Raw genomic sequence first — 23,875 nt, 5'->3', positions numbered from 1 at the left:
AAAAGGTGTGTATGGGTGTATGTGTCTGCGTGTGTATATGTGTGTGTGCATGTGTGTCTATGTGTCGATAACTACAAAATGATGAGGTGTATATGAAAAAACTACAAAGAAGGAGGGCAAGGGCTAATAGCTCTAACAGCCCTAGGAAAAAACTGTCTCTCAGTCTATTTGTAGTAACCCTTATATTTCTGTACCGTTTGCCTGATGGAAGCAGTACAAACAGTCTGTGGCCTGGGTGACTGGGGTCTGCAGCGATAGATTTGGCCCTTTTCTTGACACGACCCTCATAAATGGAGTCCAAGTCTGGGAGGGGGCAGCCAACAATGCCCTGCACTGTCCTCACCACCCGTGCCAGACTCTTCTTCTCCTGGGCCGTACAGCTGCCGTACCACACAGTCACACGAAGACAGAGGATGCTTTCTATTGTGACCCTGTAAAAGTTTGCCAGCAGTCGGGAGGATAGTCCAGCGCGTTTTAGTTTCCTGAGGAAGAAGAGCCTTTGTTGCGCCCGCTTCACCAGATGGGAGGTATTCATAGACCAAGACAGATCAGATGTAATATGGAGGCCCAGAAATTTGATGTTATCCACACGCTCCACCACTTCTCCGCCTATAAGGAGGGGGACATGGTCCGTTTTCTTGGCCCTCCTAAAATCCACAATGACCTCCTTGGTCTTCCCTGTGTTCAGTATCAGATTGTTAACTGAACACCACTGAACAAGCCGCTAGACCTCCTCTCTGTAGTGGGTCTCATTATTATCTGAAATGAGACCCACTACTGTGGTATCATCTGCAAACTTCACAACTGTGTTTGTGGGGTGGATGGCAGTACAATCGTGTGTGCAAAGAGTGAAGAGGGCTGGGCTAAGCACACAGCCTTGCAGAGTGCCTGTATTAAGGACCAGAGAAGACAATGTAAGGTCACCTATTCTCACCACCTGAGACCTATTGGTAAGAAAGTCTTTGATCCAAGAGCACAGCAGCGCAGGCAAACCCAACTGGTGTAGCTTCAGTGTTAGCTTGTCTGGGATGACTGTGTTAAAAGCTGAGCTGAAGTCTACAAATAGCATCCTAACATATGTGTTAGGGTGCTGCAGATGAGTCAGGGCTGTGTGCAGAGCGATGGAAACAGCGTCCTCTGTTGAATGGTTCCCTCTATAAGCGAACTGAAGGCTGTCCAGATCCAGATTTTGTCATTTGATAAATGGACCACAATGGAAAAAAAAAGTGTTTTCACTTTCTTGTGTCAGCCATGCATTTTAATGTATTTACAATTATATTATGTACTTACATTGAACTTAATAAAATCACACACACAGGCACTCACACTTTTAATATATAGATGATTTACTGCCCCCTGCTGGAATACTTCATTAGTCCAGAATGTAATTTGCAATGTTAGCTAATATTTGTAATTTCTCCAAAAATATTAGTCCTATCAATATTCCATTTTCACAGTGTTTGTCCTTGACCAAAAACACATAAACATACCAAATGGCAAATGTCAGCTCTCCCCAGTTTGTCCATAATCAAAGTTATACACACATACACACGCACACACACAAACAAACACACACAAGGAGCCTTTTGTCTTTTCACCTTCTGTCGCAAAGAGGTGCTTCTATTTTTAAACATGAACAAACGGAGACAGTGGCAGGTGGGCACAGTTCCGATAATCCGATAACTGATAATTATCGAAGAAAATGTTTTCATTATCGGATTATCTTTTCAGATAAGTTTAAAAACCATTATCGGATGAATTATCTTCCGATAAATTTTTGTCTGATAATTTTTAGACTGTTAATGTGGTAAACAAAGCTGAACAGCTACAAACATTTATAACATTTAAAATCAGTTGAGCACCTACCTGGTAAATGTTTCTTAGCAAATGTGTAGTTCTATTCTCTGCAAACAGAGAAGAGCAGTTTCTAGAAGAAAGGAGACCTGGTCAAAGGAGAACTGGTCACAAAAAAAAACAACTCATTTCTTTTAACCCCATTCTGATACACCGGCAATATCACCCAAGTCATCCAGAGGCATACATTTTTAACTTATGGTTCAAATTTTAACCAAACTAAATTCGGACAAGTTATTTAAATTAATGTCACATCTGAAGTTTTATAAAGTGAAAATATCAGATATATGTTTTAGTTTTTAAAGTAATGCACTAATTTTTAAGGTTTTAGTGTGGACATGCTGTGCCAAGTGCATTATGGGTAGGATAGGGTACTCTCAGTATGTTCACAACAGGAGAAATGCATTTGAGACACTCTGATCAGGCTCCATGGACAACAGCATTAAACTCTAGTGCCTAAAACTCTCATGAATATATTCTCTGGGTTAATAGACATTGTTATTGTGTTTGCGTTTATTAAATTCCATGCATCTTAAATGTAGCAGACACAGATTATCTGGAATTTTGTTTTGGCAAGTTTTCACCATCTCTACTGCCATCTACTGGCCAGTAGATGGCAGAAAAGACAGAAGTGCTGACTCATTGTTTGGGTCTGTGGTTGCCTTTGATGCTACCAGAAGCAAACGTGATGTTAAAACTCAAAGTCAGCTTGTTAGTAGTTGCAAGTGTACTGGAGACAATACAATTTATCGGTTATCTGTAACTTCTGATACATTTTTGGGTGGTTTATCGGTTTAGCTTTATAAAAGATATGTTGTGTGGGCCGCTGAAGAGGAGGTACTGCTGGCCCACCACCACCAGATGGCGCCCTGCTTGAAGTGCGGGCTTCAAGCACGAGAGGGTGTCATAGCAACCGGGAGTGACAGCTGTTACTCGTCATCAGCATCAGCTGTCACTCATCCACATCATCACCACCACCTTAAAGGCCGGACTGCAACTCCACCTCCCCGCCGAGAAATCAGCTACCATTCAGGTAATTTTCTCTGCTGACTCAAAACATTAAGTATTAATCTGAACTTCTTTGCAGCCGTTTTCCTGGTGTGTCCTTATCTGTGGGATTGGCGTTTGGTGTGATCAGCGACGGCTTCGCCTCACACCCCAAACCAGATAAGTGGTTAAACAGGAGCTGCACGAGTGTGTGATTGGAGGTGGAGGTGCTCCCTCCTAACTAAACACTGACTGTGGGATTACTGAGTGTGCGAACTCACACTCATCAGGACTGTCTCTGTTTTCTGCCAGCAGTACCGGGTCTGACTGCTGAAGACAGCGGCCACCTGGTGCGCAGGGCTTGGCGGCTCCGGTGTTCTTCAGCTCCGTTGGTGGTGGAAGCTTTGTGGGGATCCGGCTCTTCTCTCACCAGGCGTCTTCTATCGTCGAGCCTGCCCACACGTCACCTGGTGTATGATTGACAGTCCACCATATTGTTATTGTCTGTACGTCGTTGTGCGATTCACAACATTAAATTGTTACTTTTGGCTTATCCATTGTCCGTTCATTAACGCCCCCTGTTGTGGGTCCGTGTCACGACACTTTCACAACAAGATAACTTTTCGGTTATCTGATTATCTGTTATTAAAGTTAATTTTTTGGTTATCTGTGCCCACCACTGAATGCAATACATTTTACACTCACGGTACTGGTAGCATGACACCAAACTAAACTGACTAAACTAACTGAACTACAAAAACATCATAAATCAGTAACACTAACAACACTGTTAAATTAACATTACAATAACAACATTTCAAACCCCAAAACCCTGAACTCCCATTGTGCATTGCAGCACATCCATTGTTTCTTGGTTTGCTAAAATTGCTAATTTCTCCAAAAAACATTTGTCATACCTTCGTTCCATTCCCTTGGCCTAAATACATAAGCACACCAAAAGGCAAATGTAAGCTCTCCCCAGTTTCTCCATGATTGACACCATATAGACGCATGCATACATGCACACATAGGCCACTTGGCTATTATAATATAGATAACACTATTAACTAATGGACATAGCAAAACCTTAATAACTCTGGTTTATATCATACATTTACCCTGGTTTTCTTCCTTGCAATGTTGATTTGTGGACAGCATCGCCAAACTGAGGTGACGGGAAAGCGTTCAGTTTTCACATGGGGTTTAGTCTTTGAGCATAGTTTGAAATGGAAATGTGGAATGTTGATAATACCTCAATGAGATCCATAGCAACCTGTACTTTGAAACAAAACACATTATAATCACTTGTCCAAACCTAACAGGAAATGTATAATACACTCATGCATCAGAGTACAGAGTGCACTATATTATTTTTTACTTACCCATAACAGCTCTGCAAATTATGCATCTTGGTGTGGATTTGTCTTTCCATTAATTAAATAATTTCAAACAGCTGCATCTTCGGAGGAATCAAGGTGGCTCAGTGTTTAGCACTGTTGTCTCACAGCAAGAAGGTCATAGGATACCTTTTTACTTGGGGTCTTTCTGTGTGGAGTTTTCAACTTCTCCCCATGTTTCCGGGTGCTCCAGCTTCATCCCACATCAAAAAACATGCAGGTTTGGTGAATTGGAATTTTAAATTGACTGCAGCTGTCAATGTGTTTGTCTGTCTATATGTGGCTCTCTGATCAGCTGGCTTCCTGTCCAGGGTGTACCATGCCTCATGCCCCATGACTGCTTGGATAGGTTCCAGCCCCTGCTCCCCCCCCCCCCCCCCCCCGTGAACAATAATTTGAGTAAATGGGTATAGAAAATGGATAGATGGTAAACGGGTATTAAAAATGGATAGGTATGCATCTCTGGAGTATGCACGTGGTCAGGGAACAATTGTCACATGTAGAATGGTGACAACAGGTGTTAATAAACTGTTGTAAACTGTTGCAGCAGGCACTACATTTCCACAATTTTCTGGTACTTCTGACACATGTACTTTGCACTCACAAAATCATTCCCTTACCAGAAAACCTCTCAAAATAGGGCAGCCTCAAAACAGCAACTCACAAGAACTTTGGCATAATTCTGTAAACATCCCTGTGGTTAATTTGCTGACTTTGTCTATTCCCTTTGCTCTATTTTTTCCTGATATTTCACATCACGTAGTTTGTAATATGTGATTGGTCACACAAATGCAGCTGCTGTTTCTGTTTGACTACGGGCCATAGACTAAGACTGGACCCAATTGTCTTTATTTCCATGCAGTGCTGCTGACTTCATAACTCTATTGCAACATAATGGATTCACCTGAATATCCAGATTTATATGCTAATGTGAAGACACACATGCACACACATGGCTTACTGCAAGAAAGCATCAACTTTTTTCAAAGAAGGTTTTATTTTGTCATGGGGTTACGCATCGGCATAAACAAGTTGTTGCCTCCTGTGCTTCAAAACCTGGAGTGAGAGCAGCAAACTGTGTCATCTCGCTGATCAATGGACTTGTCAGTCATGAGTGAAAATGTGCCACTTTAACACATCTCAGTGACAGGAAGATTAACTTCAATGGCCATGCTTCTCCTGCTGACTCTGACTCACTTTGTTTTGTTTACAACAGAAATGTTGGTCAAACTGACAATGCGCCACAGAAATCGTTGCTGGTACTTCCTGTTGAGCTGTATTTTCATTCAAAGTTGCTCAATAGCCACATTTAGAGAATTGCACCAATTAAATGATTTTGGCTCTGTGCACAAAGGAGGTGAATTGAGCCTTAATTTGATGGCATTTCCAGCTAAAGTGAGTGCAGTGTGTCAAAATGAAAGACATATTTATGCAATGAGTCTCATTTTTAGGGGCTGAACAGTAGTTGGATAATTGTTTGATGAGATCTTAAATGTGTTTTTAGTACATCATTATTTCAATTACAGCTAAGTAGTTCAAGTGTGTTACTGGCATGTGGAAGCTCTTGCTATTAACTCTGAATTTGAACGCCAAAGAATAATCCTGACATTGGGTTAAAAAGTCAAACGAAAACCATCAGACAGACTGCATAATCAGTAAGTGTGTCCAAATGAACTGTTTGGTACATATGCGTGTGCGTGTGCATAAAACTTCGATCACGGACAAACTGTGGAGAGCTGTCATTTGCTGTTTCGCATTCAAATGTATTTTGGATCAAGGATGAATGCCGCCAAAACAGAACATTTATAGGACAAATATTTTTGGAGAAACTACGGATATTAGCTAACAACACTGAACAATGGACATTGATAATTACATTCTGGACTTGCACAGAATTCCAGCAGGGGACAGTAAATCACGCGAAGTGGCATCTGTGTGTGTGATTGTATTTAGTAAGTTCAATTTAAGTACATAATATAATTGTAAATACGTTAAAAATTCATGGATGACACAAGAAAGTCAAAACACTTATTTCCATTGTGGACCATTTAAAAATCAAATGACAAAATATAATAATAATAATAATGATTATTATTATTATTATTATTATTATTATTGTTATTATTATTATTATTATATCAGCGTGTATATGATAACAAGAGCCTAAACAATTTATAAATACATTATTACAGTAAATTAACCCTAACAAATTACATAATTAACAGGAACTAAATGGGTTGAGTTCTTCCTCTATAAAATGTTGAGGTCTAAGGTTCTAAAAACATTCTGGATTCATGTACCATTCCAACTCATTATAGAAACTTGCAAAATTAATTACCAACTTTGAAAAATGTCAACTACCTATTTTATAAACACTACCGAATCTAGAACCCGAGGGTCAGTACAGTACAGTAAACACAGCTTTTGAATGCGAACAGCGTAATTTTTCTAAACATGCATTCTCCTCGATTGAGTCACCTCACCTGGTGTCGCCCTCATGTTGTTTGAATTTTGAACTGTTCAAAAATTGCACAGGAACTAGTTTTCTGTCTAAACAGTCACAGAGTCACCCCGGGCTTCTCAAACCCTTCTTGATGTAGTTCCGTGAGTCAGAAAGTTTGCAGCATGTGAGACAACTTGTGAAGAGTTGACAACACATTTTTTTCCTTTTATACTGTTTAATCAGAGTCTTATCAGTGCTTCTGGAAGGGCTGGCCAGAGTAAGTCCAGCAGGCAGGCAGCCAGGCAGCAGGCAGCCTCACGGGGCTGCAGGAGTCCTGTCTGGCAGCAGAGGAGGCACATGATAGAGTTATTCTATTTTCTTCTTTTTTTTCTGGATCACAATGGAAATGCATTTAATTCTGCCAGGCCAGCTACAACCAGCTGTGCACACAGGGACGCTGGGCCGGAAGACAACTGTATGGAGGATGAGGTGCATGATCCAGATTTATTATTTTCATTTTATTTATTTATTGGTTTACACAGTTATTTATTTATTTTATTATTTTTTTTGTTTTTCAAGGACCGCAACAGAAATAAGTTTAATGCTGCTGTACTGACTACGACCTGCCATCGATCCAGGGACAGCGGGCTGGATAACCTCTGTGGAGGACGAGGGCAAGGTCTGTGATCTGGATTTATCTGTTTTTTTTTTGTTTTTTTGTTTTTGTTTGTTTGTTTATTGAGGACCACAATGTAAATAACTTTAATTCTTTATTGTGTTATCCTGAAGGCCCCTTCACATATAACACAAATGAGGCAGTGCATGAAGGAGGATTCAGACTACAGTTGTGCAAATTCATACTGCACTCGAATGCCTCGTACAGCAGTCTCACATTAGTCGGCACATCTGTTCTGCCACAGCACATGCACACCACAGTTGCATCGCTCTCATGTTGGAAACCCAATCGAATGGCAGTTGACACGCAGTTGTATCACCATTCCACTGAATTTGCAACATTCGTACTGCAAGTCTGTATGCAAGTCGAACCATTTGTGAATGGCTCCACCTTTTCTAAGTGCCCAACGACCATGTCACCACAAAAATGGCGTGAGATTGTGCATGTGCCCCACCACCACAAATTGCACGCGAGTGTGAGTTGCGGTGCTCCCCGCCGCAACATAGGTGGCATGTGAGTGTGTGCCCCCTCCCCCCCCCCCCGCCCGGGGTGGCCGGAGTGGAATTGCTGTCCAGCGCAGTGCACATATGGACAGCTGGCATGTCCATGCCAGAACAGCGGACCACTGTGTACAATGCACATGTGTGGGTGGGCTCTCATGCTCTCATGACATGCTGATAATTACGTACAGACAAGATCACAGCCACGTCTCAGTGCACACGGGACGGTGTGAACTGTGTTATCAGCCAGACACTGGCCAAGCTACTGTTGCTCCCACCATGGGCAAATGCGTGAACACAGTCATGTGTGATCGCTTTGCTCATAGCACTGTGGACACATGGGTATGTCAGCTTTCCATCGGCCAGGGACTTGCTGGAACTGACACTGCTCAGTGCACACGACGTGTTAAATTAGAACACAGAGATCAGGACAAATAAATAAATACAATAATAACTATATACATATTTTCATAGGAAATACATAAAATAAATAATCACAGAACAAAGGAACAGAGAGTGACACTTGAAGAAAAATGGGCTGCATGGTCGAGCTGCCAGAAGAAAGCCATTACTACACAAATGTCAGAAAGTATCCCGCTTACAATACACCAAACAGCACAGAGAACAAAGTAATTTGGAGTGATGAGACCAAAATTTAACTTTTTGGCCACAACCATACACATTACATTTGGCAAGGAGTCAACATCGCCAACGATTAAAGGCACACCATTGCTACTGTGAAGCAAGGCGGTGGATCACTGATGTTTTGGGGATGTGAGCTACAAAGGCACAAGGAACTTGGTCAAAATTGATGGCAGGATGAATCTGCCATCAATGTTATTAGAAAATACTGGAGGAAAATGTGCACTCATCAGCCTCTAAGCTGCATATGGGAAATACTTGGACGTTCCAACATGACAATGATCAAAACACAAGGCCAAGTCAACCTGTCATTGGCTACAGCAGAAGCAGTAGCCATCTCAGCCTCCTGACCTCAATATCATTGAGTCACTTTGGGGAGATTTCAAATGGCTGTCTTACAGTTCTTGCAAGACAGCCCAGGAATTTACAGCAATTAGAGGCTTTTTGCCAAGAAAAATGGGCAGCTTTACCACCAGAGAAAATAAAGTGCCTCATCCACAACTATCACAAAAGGCTCCAAGCTGTCATTGATAGTAAAAGGGGCAATAAACTGTATTAGGAACTTGGGATAGAAAACATTTGGGTATTTTCTGTTGTTATTGTGACATAACAAGAGTAAACACCATTGTTTGACGATAACTGGCTTCACAGAACAACTAACCATTAGTAAAAAAAAATGTTTTGTGTTATCATCCATATTCTCTCAAAAAATGGCCAAAAATCTAAACTTTTGCCAGGGTATGTAAACTTATGAGCACCCCTATATAGTTGCCAATGAAGAAACTTAAGGAGGATGCTATTTTGTTAGAAAAATACATCAGACAAGTGTTAAAATGTTTAAAATACATCAAATAACTATAGAATGGGTAAATGAAGTGCCCCATCACACTGCAGCACAAATGCTGTACGAATCACATAAATTGGAGAAACAAACAGAATTCAAGCTGCATTCATACAGGACAGTCATTCATAGAGCCATGTAAGAATTCCCAGAATGTGGTACGGAGCCAGCATGAATGATTTGTGTAATTAGGAGTGCAGCAGCACCCGAATCCAGTGGACTACCCAGAGTGCAAGTCGAATGCGAACATAAACCTTCCCCCATGAAAACACAAAGACAAAATAAAATCAAAAAGACAAGGAATAAGAACAACACAACACGAAACCCCACAATGCCACACCGGAGGTCTGGGTTAAAAGCAAGCGGGGAGCGTGGCGTGCTGAGCGCTATGTTCCAGTATTTTGAAGGCCTGCTGTGTCCCAGTGCTGGGTGTCAATGACATCCTACACATGAAGTGAATAGACAGTTCCTGGGTGGGATTTCTCCCCCCTCCCCCTTACGTGTATGCCTTACTCTTTTCCCCCTCTCTCTCACTGTCTCTCTGTCTATCCTGCACTCTCTCTGGGAATCAGCTGTTCATGGGGAGGAGTGTGGCAGATAGAGCACTGCAAGGAGTGTGGCAGACAGAGCACTGCAACACCACAGCCCTGCAAAGGACTAATATCTCCAAAACACTTGTTTTGATTTACCTGGCCTCTATGTCTTTTGATGCACTGGTCAGGAATAGTGCAACTATTTGGATGTTTACATTTAGTTTCAAGACAGTCTCATGTGACAGGTGAGCATGCAGTGACTGAACTGTACTTGAGACTGTGAATACAGCACCACACTTCCCGCTCCCTCTCTCTGTCTCACTCTCTGTCTGTCTCTCTCTCACCCGCTCTCTCTGTATCAGCTGTGTATAGTGGCGGCCGTGCTGACCAGGCGGGTTCAGCATGAACCGTCAGATGCACAAATGAGATTTATGGATGAAGCAGGCACACTCACGTGCAGTGTTGCAATCAGCTATTATCTCGCCTTAAGTGACAGGAGCAGGAGTCCAGGTGATCACTGGTTGCCTGTACAAAGCGCCAGTGGCCCCCACTGTCGCATGAATGCGGCCTGGTTCCAACTCTGTCTCTGTTTTACATGACTGATCCATATGTAATGGTTTCTAACACATATCTGTCAAAAGAGGGATTAAATATAGGTATCAAGACGATTGAGTGTTTGCCCACCCGTGGTGGACCTGCGCCTTTCAGTCCAGCCCGGCTGCAGACTGGCTGGCATGAATCGAGTGGTTCCATCCGGTGCCATTCCAAAGGAGATTATTTATTGTATTCATACTGTGACGGCTGTATGATACAGTTGCGATGTTAGTCCTCCATATGGGTCAGATGTTGTAACAGTTGTATGATGTGGAATACAGCTGTAACAGCCTGTTCAGCTGTGTGCAGTGTGGCATGGCTCTGAGACGCACTGACCCGCTGCGCCTGTGGTTGCAGTATAATGTCCCAAATGAGCATGTAATCACACATGCACTGTCTGTACACCTCTTTTGTCAGAGAATTCCTCTGAATTATCAAATCAAATCAAATCAATTTTATTTATATAGCGCCAAATCACAACAAACAGTTGCCCCAAGGCGCTTTATATTGTAAGGCAAAGCCATACAATAATTACGGAAAAACCCCAATGGTCAAAACGACCACCTGTGAGCAAGCACTTGGCGACAGTGGGAAGGAAAAACTCCCTTTTAACAGGAAGAAACCTCCAGCAGAACCAGGCTCAGGGAGGGGCAGTCTTCTGCTGGGACTGGTTGGGGCTGAGGGAGAGAACCAGGAAAAAGACATGCTGTGGAGGGGAGCAGAGATCAATCACTAATGATTAAATGCAGAGTGGGGCATACAGAGCAAAAAGAGAAAGAAACACTCAGTGCATCATGGGAACCCCCCAGCATTCTAAGTCTATAGCAGCATAACTAAGGAATGGTTCAGGGTCACCTGATCCAGCCCTAACTATAAGCTTTAGCAAAAAGGAACGTTTTAAGCCTAATCTTAAAAGTAGAGAGGGTGTCTGTCTCCCTGATCCGAATTGGGAGCCTGAAAGCTGAAGGCTCTGCCTCCCATTCTACTCTTACAAACCCTAGGAACTACAAGTAAGCCTGCAGTCTGAGAGCGAAGCGCTCTATTGGGGTGATATGGTAATATGAGGTCCCTAAGATAAGATGGGACCTGATTATTCAAAACCTTATAAGTAAGAAGAAGAATTTTAAATTCTATTCTAGAATTAACAGGAAGCCAATGAAGAGAAGCCAATATGGGTGAAATATGCTCTCTCCTTCTAGTTCCTGTCAGTACTCTAGCTGCAGCATTTTGAATTAACTGAAGGCTTTTCAGGGAACTTTTAGGACAACCTGATAATAATGAATTACAATAGTCCAGCCTAGGGGAAATAAATGCATGAATTAGTTTTTCAGCATCACTCTGAGACAAGACCTTTCTAATTTTAGCGATATTGCGCAAATGCAAAAAAGCAGTCCTACATATATGTTTAATATGCGCATTGAATGACATATCCTGATCAAAAATGACTCCAAGATTTCTCACAGTATTACTAGAGGTCAGGGTAATGCCATCCAGAGTAAGGATCTGGTTAGACACCATGTTTCTAAGATTTGTGGGGCCAAGTACAATAACTTCAGTTTTATCTGAGTTTAGAAGCAGGAAATTAGAGGTCATCCATGTCTTTATGTCTGTAAGACAATCCTGCAGTTTAGCTAATTGGTGTGTGTCCTCTGGCTTCATGGATAGATAAAGCTGGGTATCATCTGCGTAACAATGAAAATTTAAGCAATGCTTTCTAATAATACTGCCTAAAGGAAGCATGTATAAAGTGAATAAAATTGGTCCTAGCACAGAACCTTGTGGAACTCCATAATTAACCTTAGTCTGTGAAGAAGATTCCCCATTTACATGAACAAATTGTAATCTATTAGATAAATATGATTCAAACCACCGTAGCGCAGTGCCTTTAATACCTACGGCATGATCTAATTTCTGTAATAAAATTTTATGGTCAACAGTATCAAAAGCAGCACTGAGGTCTAACAGAACAAGCACAGAGATGAGTCCACTGTCTGAGGCCATAAGAAGATCATTTGTAACCTTCACTAATGCTGTTTCTGTACTATGATGAATTCTAAAACCTGACTGAAACTCTTCAAATAGACCATTCCTCTGCAGATGATCAGTTAGCTGTTTTACAACTACCCTTTCAAGAATTTTTGAGAGAAAAGGAAGGTTGGAGATTGGCCTATAATTAGCTAAGATAGCTGGGTCAAGTGATGGCTTTTTAAGTAATGGTTTAATTACTGCCACCTTAAAAGCCTGTGGGACATAGCCAACTAATAAAGATAGATTGATCATATTTAAGATCGAAGCATTAATTAATGGTAGGGCTTCCTTGAGCAGCCTGGTAGGAATGGGGTCTAATAGACATGTTGATGGTTTGAAGGAAGTAACTAATGAAAATAACTCAGACAGAACAATCGGAGAGAAAGAGTCTAACCAAATACTGGAATCACTGAAAGCAGCCAAAGAGAGCGATATGTCTTTGGGATGGTTATGAGTAATTTTTTCTCTAATAGTTAAAATAGTATTAGCAAAGAAAGTCATGAAGTCATTACTAGTTAAAGTTAAAGGAATACTCGGCTCAATAGAGCTCTGACTCTTTGTCAGCCTGGCTACAGTGCTGAAAAGAAAGCTGGGGTTGTTCTTATTTTCTTGAATTAGTGATGAGTAGTAAGATGTCCTAGCTGTACGGAGGGCTTTTTTATAGAGCAACAGACTCTTTTTCCAGGCTAAGTGAAGATCTTCTAAATTAGTGAGATGCCATTTCCTCTCCAACTTACGGGTTATCTGCATTAAGCTGCGAGTTTGTGAGTTATACCACGGAGTCAGGCACTTCTGATTTAAGGCTCTCTTTTTCAGAGGAGCTACAGCATCCAAAGTTGTCCTCAATGAGGATATACAACTATTGATGAGATAATCTATCTCACTCACAGAGTTTAGGTAGCTACTCTGCCCTGTGTTGGTATATGGCATTGGAGAACATAAAGAAGGAATCATATCCTTAAACCTAGTTACAGCGCTTTCTGAAAGACTTCTACTGTAATGAAACTCATTCCCCACTGCTGGGTAGTCGATCAGAGTAAATGTAAATGTTATTAAGAAATGATCAGACAGAAGAGGGCTTTCAGGGAATACTGTTAATTCTTCAATTTCCATACCATAAGTCAGAACAAGATCTAAGGTATGATTAAAGTGGTGGGTGGACTCATTTACAGTTTGAGCAAAGCCAATCGAGTCTAACAATAGATTAAATGCAGTGTTGAGGCTGTCATTCTCAGCATCTGTGTGGACGTTAAAATCACCCACTATAATTATCTTATCTGAGCTAAGCACTAAGTCAGACAAAAGGTCCGAAAATTCACAGAGAAACTCACAGTAACGACCAGGACGACGATAGATAACAACAAATAAAACTGGTTTTTGGGACTTCCAATTTGGATGGACAAGACTAAGAGTCAAGCTTTCAAATGAATTAAAGCTCTGTCTGGGTTTTTGATTAATTAATAAGCTGGAGTGGAAGATTGCTGCTAATCCTCCGCCTTGGCCCGTGCTACGAGCGTTCTGGCAGTTAGTGTGACTCGGGGGTGTTGACTCATTTAAACTAACATATTTATCCTGCTGTAACCAGGTTTCTTTAAGGCAGAATAAATCAATATGTTGATCAATTATTATATCATTTACTAACTGAGACTTAGAAGAGAGAGATCTAATGTTTAATAGACCACATTTAACTGTTTTAGTCTGTGGTGCAGTTGAAGGTGCTATATTATTTTTTCTTTTTGAATTTTTATGCTTAAATAGATTTTTACTGGTTGTTGGTGGTCTGGGAGCAGGCACCGTCTCTACGGGGATGGGGTAATGAGGGGATGGCAGGGGGAGAGAAGCTGCAGAGAGGTGTGTAAGACTACAACTCTGCTTCCTGGTCCCAACCCTGGATAGTCACGGTTTGGAGGATTTAATAAAATTGGCCAGATTTCTAGAAATGAGAGCTGCTCCATCCAAAGTGGGATGGATGCCGTCTCTCCTAACAAGACCAGGTTTTCCCCAGAAGCTTTGCCAATTATCTATGAAGCCCACCTCATTTTTTGGACACCACTCAGACAGCCAGCAATTCAGGGAGAACATGCGGCTAAACAGGCAAAATCAGGGAGACAGACACCCTCTCTGCTTTTAAGATTAGGATTAAAACTTTCCTTTTTGCTAAAGCTTATAGTTAGGGCTGGATCAGGTGACCCTGAACCATCCCTTAGTTATGCTGCTATAGACGTAGACTGCTGGGGGGTTCCCATGATGCACTCTTTTTGCTCTGTATGCACCACTCTGCATTTAATCATTAGTGATCGATCTCTGCTCCCCTCCACAGCATGTCTTTTTCCTGGTTCTCTCCCTCAGCCCTAACCAGTCCGAGCAGAAGACTGCCCCTCCCTGAGCCTGGTTCTGCTGGAGGTTTCTTCCTGTTAAAAGGGAGTTTTTCCTTCCCACTGTAGCCAAGTGCTTGCTCACAGGGGGTCATTTTGACCGTTGGGGTTTTACATAATTATTGTATGGCCTTGCCTTACAATATAAAGCGCCTTGGGGCAACTGTTTGTTGTGATTTGGCGCTATATAAAAAATTGATTGATTGATTGATTGATAAACATGTCACTCCTGGTCCGATTGGGGAGGGGCCCAGAGAAAACTACAGAGTCCGACATTGTTTTTGCAAAGTTACACACCGATTCAATGTTAATTTTAGTGACCTCCGATTGGCGTAACCGGGTGTCATTACTGCCGTCGTGAATTACAATCTTACCAAATTTACACTTAGCCTTAGCCAGCAGTTTCAAATTTCCTTCAGTGTCGCCTGCTCTGGCCCCCGGAAGACAATTGACTATTGTCTGTTGGAATTATCAGGTTATCATGGCTGTAAGACACTGTCCACATGGCCACATTGTGCATCAACGCTTCACAGAGATGCACTGACACACAGTGCCAGTGATTGAGGTAGGACGTCCAGATTGAGCATGTAATCACGTTATCATGGCTTTTAGACCCCATTCACATGGGCACAGTGCATGTCAATGTGTCACAGAGATTCACTGATTCACTGTGACACATGGTGTATTTAGTGTGATTGCACACCCAAGATGCAATCGTTTTGTCCACTAGACTTGATCAAGATGATTGCATGCCACAGAGTTCGCACATTCTAATATTTTCTCTGTGCACCGAACAGGATGCGGGGGGGGGGGGTTCCACTCACTTGTGGAACAATCGGGACATGCCCACATGGTCAGACTGCTCCAAATGCTGGTGGGTTGCCCTTTTGGATGCCAATTCATATGGCATTCCAGCTAGCATTCACACAGCAATATGATCACCGTACAAATATTCCTCAGTTTGAACCCATGACAGCAGTAGTGTGCCTTTTCTCTACATTCATGCTGGCCTGCCACTTTGACATATTTCCCTAAGTGCCACACGGATGCTGTCCGAGGAATTCCGATACAATCCCACTGCAGCATGACTTGCACGAATGTCGTTTGAACGTCAATTTGTACAGCATTCATGCAATTTCTGCTGCAGGTTGAATGCAGTTCAACTGCAAGTCAAACTGCACAAATAACATTCAGTGAATGCTGTACGAGTCATTTGAGTGCAGTTTGAATGCAGAACGAATTACATGACAGTCAATTCGCATGGTATTTGTGCAATTCATGGTCTAGTGTGACGAGGGTATAAGTAAAAAATAAATACCCTGCAACACAACTGCATCCTGCTGATTTTGCTTTTCCCAAAGTGACACATGGCTTTGTAAGCTTCGATAGTTTCAAGTTCTATCAGTTGGACAGTAAGACATCCCTAACAAAACAATGGTATCCAACCCTGTGTCCATACCACAGCTTCCCCAATGAGAATGCAAAGAGAGCCATCCACTGTTGTTACCTGCTGCTGCTTTTTCTCTGAGACTTCAGTCACACTCTTGTAAAATCAAGCAAACTTGCATGTCTTCCTTGTAGACAAATGTAAAAAAATAAACCATAGTTGCCAGGTGCTGTAATGTGACAGCATTCACTGGCAAAATGCCCAGATGTGGGCAATGCAATTCTGAAATGATTGTTACCAATATGAGACATGGTGAATAACATCAGCTAAACATGTGACAGAATGGATAGTGCAGAAAGAGTACATCAATGGGTGCCAGAGACCAGAGAGGGAGAGAAGGAGGGTCTGATGTCAGAGACAGAAATATACTAGATATACAAAATACTTGAAATAGAACAATACAGAGACCAGAGCCAAACACTAAAATGTGATCAATGATAGTTCATAACACTCTACTTATCAATTTAGACATAATGCAATTATTGAGAGGCACTGCTTTTTTTTTAATAAATTTATATTAAAGTTTTTTATTTCTTATTTAAACTTCATTTAACCAGGAAAGTCACATTGAGATTAAAAATCTCTTGCAAGGGAGTCCTGGCCAAGAGACAGCAAAAGTTACACAACAATTAAAATTAAATTCTCACAATTAAAATAACATACAATTAAGAAAACAATTCCAATTTAAAGAAGTCATTTCAAGTGCTCTCAGACTTAAAAGTATTCAATGAAATAAATTCAGTTAATTTCCAGTCTTTTTGCAACATGTTCCATAACGATGGAGCCAAGCGAGCAAATGGAACAGAGAACAACCAATGATCATTTGAACGTAAACAGTACGAATCCACACTCAAGATGCAAATGTTATAACAGACATAACAAAACAAAAAACTCTGCACAACCTGAACACTCCCATGCAAAAAGCTTTATTTGGATACAGACAGCAGTAGTGACGTTTCGGGTGCTTCGGGTTCTTCAGACATAATGTCTTAAACATCACTACTGCTGTCTGCATCCAAATAAAGCTTTTTGCATGGGAGCGTTCAGGTTGTGCGGAATTTTTTGTTTTGATATTTGTCTCTTTTTTGATCCAGCACGCCTTTTTTACACATCTTGGATGTGTGTGTCTTTTCTGATTTATAACAGACATATAACTCATCATGGATGACTAATATAAGAATATAAGTTACTTTTGTCTGAATGAATTTCATGAGTTGGCTGTTGTAATCGGAGAGTGTTTAATTATAATTATTCCATATATTTTTATTTTTGCTTTTACCAGTTGCTTTTGTTATATTTTAATTGTAAAAGCACTTTGGAATGTATAATGTGTACCAAAAACTGCTATACAAATAAAGTTAATTACCATTAGATTAATTGTCTTTGCACCACAGGACTGTGAAAGATATTACATTTCTAGCACCATTTTTATTTTTGTTTTCATGCTGTGGCAATATTAAAGCTGCAGATTGTGAATTTTCAAGACTGCCTGCAGTGGCAGTCAACATCAATTCCAATAACTTCTGCACAGATGTAAAGGTGTTCATTACAAAAAAGAAAAATAAATACAAAAATTGAAAAGCATTTTTCATAAGTACATACATACTGATAAATACTGATCTGACTCATAACAGCATTTCCCACAGGTATCAAGGCAGTATTGTGATTCTATGCTGCACAAATACATATGGGCATAAAGGATGAAAGCCATTTTGAGACTCCATCATATTCTTTGCAGTGCAAATCCATTGACTTGTTGGTCTTGAGTCAGCAATGGAAAGCAATTATGACTGTGTATCCTCACTTTTCATTATTGATGTTGCTTTGCATAAAGTCATACAACAGACTGCTGTGCTACAGGAAAACTGTGCAAAATAGCATTTCTGAAATCTGACAACACATCAACTTTGTTACAGTAAGGAATGTTGAATGGACACCGGGTTCAGACACATTGTCTTTCAGTCAGTGCCACAAGAAGTGACAGTATGGGCGAGATATAAATTATAGAAGCAGTGATTTATTGGCCTTAGAGAGAGAGAGAGAGCACATTGTGCAGCATGAAAACACTGAATGCTGAAAAGAAAAGTGACTTAATGGGGTTACAGTGCATTATATATCCTGGTTGATGTTGCTGACTGGATGAGGTTCTAGTATCTAGGTATGCATCAGACACAAACGCAGAAACGCAGTCACGTCTTCAACAGAAGCAAGGGTGGTAAAAGAGAATTCACAATTCACTCCCATGAAAAGGAATGTCGTGGAGTTTGCACGTTAAATCTGCCCTAATTACGTCCGCCAAGGACAAAATAAAATCATCATTAGTTTATTTATTTGTCTGACTGTTAGCGGGATCATGTCAAAACCACTGCACAGATTTTGATTAAATTTTCACCACAGATAGATATTAGGGCATGGAAGACCACATTAGATTTTGGAGGTGATCTGGATCCAGATTCAGGATGAAGTTTCACTTTATATAGGCTTTGAAGGATTGCTGTTCACAGGATTTTGATGACATTTTTAACACATATACATCTTAAGGCATGAGACCCCATTAAATTTTAGAGGTGATGTGGATCCGGATTCTGGATCAAGTACCACTTTATATCGGCTTTGAAGGAATACGTCAAAACTACTTCACAGATTCTCACCAGATTTTCACCACAGAAGCATATTAGGGCATGGAAGACTCTATTAAATTTTGGAAGTTATCTGGATCCAGATTCTGGATCAAGATGTCTCTTTATATAGGTTTTGAAGGATTACGTCAAAACTACGTCATGGATTCTCACCAAATTTGTACCACAGATACATATTAGGGCATGGAAGGCCATATTAGATTTTGGAGGTGATCCGGATCCGGATTCTGGATCAAGATTTCCCTTTATATAGACTTTGAAGGACTATTTCTAAACTACTTCATGGATTCTCACCAAATTTGCACCAAAGATAAATATTAGAGGAGGTGATGGTCTAGTGGTTAAATCGTTGGGCTTCAGACCAGAGGATCCACGGTTCAAATCCCAGCTTGACCATAAAATCACTAAGGGCCCTTGGGAAAGGTCCTTAATTCCGTAGTTGCTCCCGGTGTGCAGTGAGTACCTTGTATGGCAACACCCTCAAATCGGGGTGAATGTGAGGCATTACTTGTAAAGCGCTTTAAGCGTCTTATGTAGATGGAAACGCGCTATATCAGTGAAGTCCATTTACCATATTAGGGCATGAAAGACTCCACTGAATTTTGGAGGTTATCCAGATCCGGATTGGCGGACGTCAGAAATCTCTGATTGCTCTTGTTTGACAGTGTACACAAGATGAACTTGTGCAAAGGGTTCAGTGCAGCAGAAATTGTGTGTGTTTAATGTTATTTCACTTAGTGTTTGTGTTTTATTCATTTTCATTGTGTATTTCCTAGAGTATGCCTCAGAGTGAGATACACAGTAAACTTTGTTGAGTAAAATATACTCTGTCGGGATAACATTTGATCCCATTCTAAATAGAGTAAAATACATTCTATTACAGAGTGAAATCAGCTCCACCATCTTGTCAAATCAAGTGTTTCTACTCCAATAAGAGTTGATTTACACTCTGATAGAGTTGCTTTAGCACTGTGATTAGATTATGTTTAACTCTATTTTGACTGGAACCAAATGTTATCCCAGCAGAGTAAATTTTACTCTGCAAAATTTAGTATGTGGAGAGAAGAGGCAGGGAGAGACAGCTCTCAAAAATGATTTCCTCCTTCCCCTACAGTAGCCATAATATGGCAGGTGACTGCTGATGATATGCAGACACCCACCAGTGAACCTGTGAACATAGTGGATGGCAGCACAGGAAAGCAACAGTTCTCTACTCTAGCAGATAAATTACATTATGTACTTCTTGAGAACAAATATACCAAGAAATGAAGAAGCCCAGAATATATTTCTTGTTCGGTACAATTTCAGACACTATCAGAGGAAGATAAATCAACACTTGATAGTCCATTAACAATAAATGGCTTATTAGAAGCTACAGGAGATATGACTAGTGGCAAAACACCCGGACCAGATGGGCTGCAGTAGAATTTTATAAGGCATTTAAAAATAGGTTGGTACAGCCACTTTTCGACATGTTTGACGAATCGTGTATCTTGGACACTTTCAGACTCATTGAGATTAACAACAGTAACCCTGATATTGAATCCAAATAAACCCCTAACTGAATGCTTAACCTGCAGGGTAATTAGTCCCATGGGATATGACATAAAACTATTATGTAAGGCACTCTCGAGGACAGGGGTCACCAACCCTGTTCCTTGGGGGCACCTGCCCTGCATGTTTTCTAACTCTCCCTGTACCACTCCCAGGCAATTAACTCTATCAGGTGTGCTCAGCCAATCAAGAGCTGGAAAACACGGCTTTTATAAAATCAGGTGTGACTTGAGTAGGTAGATGTGGAAAATATGCAGGACAAGTGTCCTCCAGGAACAGAGTTGGTGACCCCTGCTCTAGGAGAATAGACAACTACAGACCCAAATTGATAATTGATGAACAACAAAGTTTTGTTAATAAAAACAGGGCTGTCATAATGTCAGATTGGTTCTAAACAAATTGCAGTAGCATCAGGATTTAGGACAAGACTCTGGCTGGGCCTCTCAAGTACATTCAGGGTTGTCCTGAAGTTATGGCGACTGTAGGGGAAGGAGCAAATAATTTTTGAGAGCTGTCTCCCCCTACTTCCTCTCTCTACACAGTAAATTTTGCAGAGTAAAATTTACTCTGTTGGGATAACATTTGGTCCCTGTTTAAATAGAGTAAAATACACTCTATTACAGAGTGAAATCAGCTCCACCGTCTTGTTAAATCAAGTGTTTCTACTCCAATAAAAGTTGAATTTAGATTGTGATAAAGTTGGTTTAGCACTGTGATAGAGTATATTTGACTCTATTTTGACTGGGACCAAATGTTATCCCAGCAGAGTAAATTTTACTCTGCAAAATTTACTGTATAGAGAGAGGAAGCAGGGAGCGACAGCTCTCAAAAATTATTATTTATTATTTCCTCCTTCCCCTACAGTAGCTATAACTTCAATACAACTCTGAATGTAATTGAGTGGCCCAGCCACAGTCCAGACCTGAATCCTATTGAACATGTCTGGAGAGATCTGAAAATGGCTGTGCACCAACGCCCCCCATCCAACCTGATGGAACCTGAGAGGTGTTGTAAAGAGAAATGACCAGAAATGCCCAAAGATAGGTCCGCCTAACTTGTGGCATCATATTCAAGCTTGTGGCATCAAGACTTGAGGCTATAATTGCTGCCAAAGGTGCATCAACAAAGTTTTGAGCAAAGGGTGTGAATATCTATTACTTATTTTATTTTTAAAAAATTTTAATAAATTTACAAAACTTTCAAAAAACTTTTTTCATGTTGTCATTATGGGGTGTTGTGAGTAGAATTTAGAGGGAAAATGAATTTTCTCTATTTTGGAATCAGGCTGTAATATAACAAAATGTGGAAAAAGTGAAGCAATGTGAATACTTTCCGGATGCAATGTATCATAACTGCAGTGGAGGGCACAGATAACCAAAAAATTACTTCGATAACATAATCAGATAACTGAAAAGTTATCTTTGATAAAGTTAAAACAATAAACCACCCAAAAGTGTATTGGAAGTTACAGATAACCAATAAATTCCAGTATTGTCTCCAGTACACTTGCAACTACTAGCAAGCTGATTTTGAGTTTAACACCACGATCGCTTCTGAAAGCATCAAAGGCGACCACAGACCTAAACAATGAGTCAGTACTTCTGTCTTTGAGTATCCTGCTCCCTGCTGGAAGCTCCAGTTTACTAGATGGTTTCCAGCACAAACACAGCTGAGAATAGCTATAAAGCTCAACTCTCTACCCAATCACAATGCTCCCATCAGGCTGAGGTCTTGGAAAATAAAGCAATGCTGACTTATGGTTTGGTGTATAAATAAAATGAATACTGATAGAATAACTCCATTAATGTCAATTCTGTCATTTGTGCAAAGTTAAGATACAACATATATCTTTTAATGTTGAATAATGCACTAATTCTGAAGTTTTGTAACAAACACAGACAGATGGCATTCTGGGTAAAATGCGCCTCTGCTAACACTGATTGGTTATGTAAACCAACACGTTAATGTGAGGTGTGTCATGTGTTGGTGTTTACAAATAAATGTGATTTTGTAAAAAATGCCAAAAAAAAGGCATTTTCAAAAAAAAAAAAAAAGCCAAGTTGTAATTACAAAACCGTCTGATATAACCGGTGTCAAAATAAATAGAACACTGCCATGATCTACTGGTGCCAGTACTAGTTTTGGCCCCTTTTCAGTTGATTTTTCATTGGTGTGAGAATTTTTTGGATCGCACCGAGTTTTAGGTTAATCGCGCGTCCTGCATCATTTAGTATACATGGAGTAACGAGCTGTGTTTAACATCTCACGACCACCTCTTGCACTGTGCCTGTGCAAACACCGCAGACCTGTCTTGTAATGTTTTGTTGTTGTTGTTTTGTTCGACTGTCCTGTGCTCTGTGCTGTTGTTTATCGTCCACCAAAATTTAATAAGGATTTTATTCAGGAGTTTTCTGAGTTTCTGGCAGATTTTATCCCAAAATATGACAAATTTTTGGTCTGTGGTGATTTTAATATTCATATCTGTTGTCCTTCTAATCAGCTGGCTGATGATTTTAAAAGCCTCCTGAACTCTTTTGGTCTAACACAAGTTGCGGATGGACCAACACATAATCTTGGACACACCTTGGACCTGGTTATTTCTTTTGGGCTCTCAGTTTCACTTAAGGACATATCAGACATTGCTATTTCAGATCACTTTCCTGTTATTTTTGAATTTATTGCTCCTCCATCTGCTAGTAAGCCACTTGTTCCTGTCTCTCGCCGCCGTTTGGTCACCTCCTCGACAGCGGGGGACTTTGCTGCTGCCTTCATGGACTCTCAGTTTTATGCCATGAATGGACTGGTTTCTCCATTACTCCCAGATAACATCATCTCTTCTTTCCACACTACATGCACAGTAATTTTGGACTCTGTTGCACCGATGCGCTGCAAATCCAGGAAATCAAAATCTGACCCCTGGTTAAATGCCACGACCCGTGCCCTCAGGCAACGCTGCAGATGGGCGGAGAGAAAATGGAAAAAGGACAAACTGCAGGTGTCTCTGGGTTTTCTGAGGGACAGTCTAACTGACTACCAGAAGGCTGTGAAGGAGGCAAAAGCACAATATCTGTCTCATATTATTTCGAGCAGTTGTCATCGTCCCAGTGTGTTATTTCAGACTATAAACTCAGTTGTAAATCCACACACCTCTGTTTTGTTGGACGCTACAACCACAACCTGTGAGGAGTTTCTTCAGTTTTTTATTGATAAGGTTTCATCAGTCAGACAGAACGCTGATCAGCACTGCGATGTTGAGTTGTCTGCTCCTCGTGCACATTCTGCTGTGCTCGAACAGTTTGAGCCCATTTCTTTTGCATCTCTCGCTGATGTTATAAAACACATAAAATCTACAAGTTGTCCTTTTG

This window comes from Thalassophryne amazonica, chromosome 8 (assembly GCF_902500255.1).
Source record: "Thalassophryne amazonica chromosome 8, fThaAma1.1, whole genome shotgun sequence".
NCBI lineage: Eukaryota > Metazoa > Chordata > Actinopteri > Batrachoidiformes > Batrachoididae > Thalassophryne > Thalassophryne amazonica.
This window is presented reverse-complemented; position numbering follows the sequence as displayed.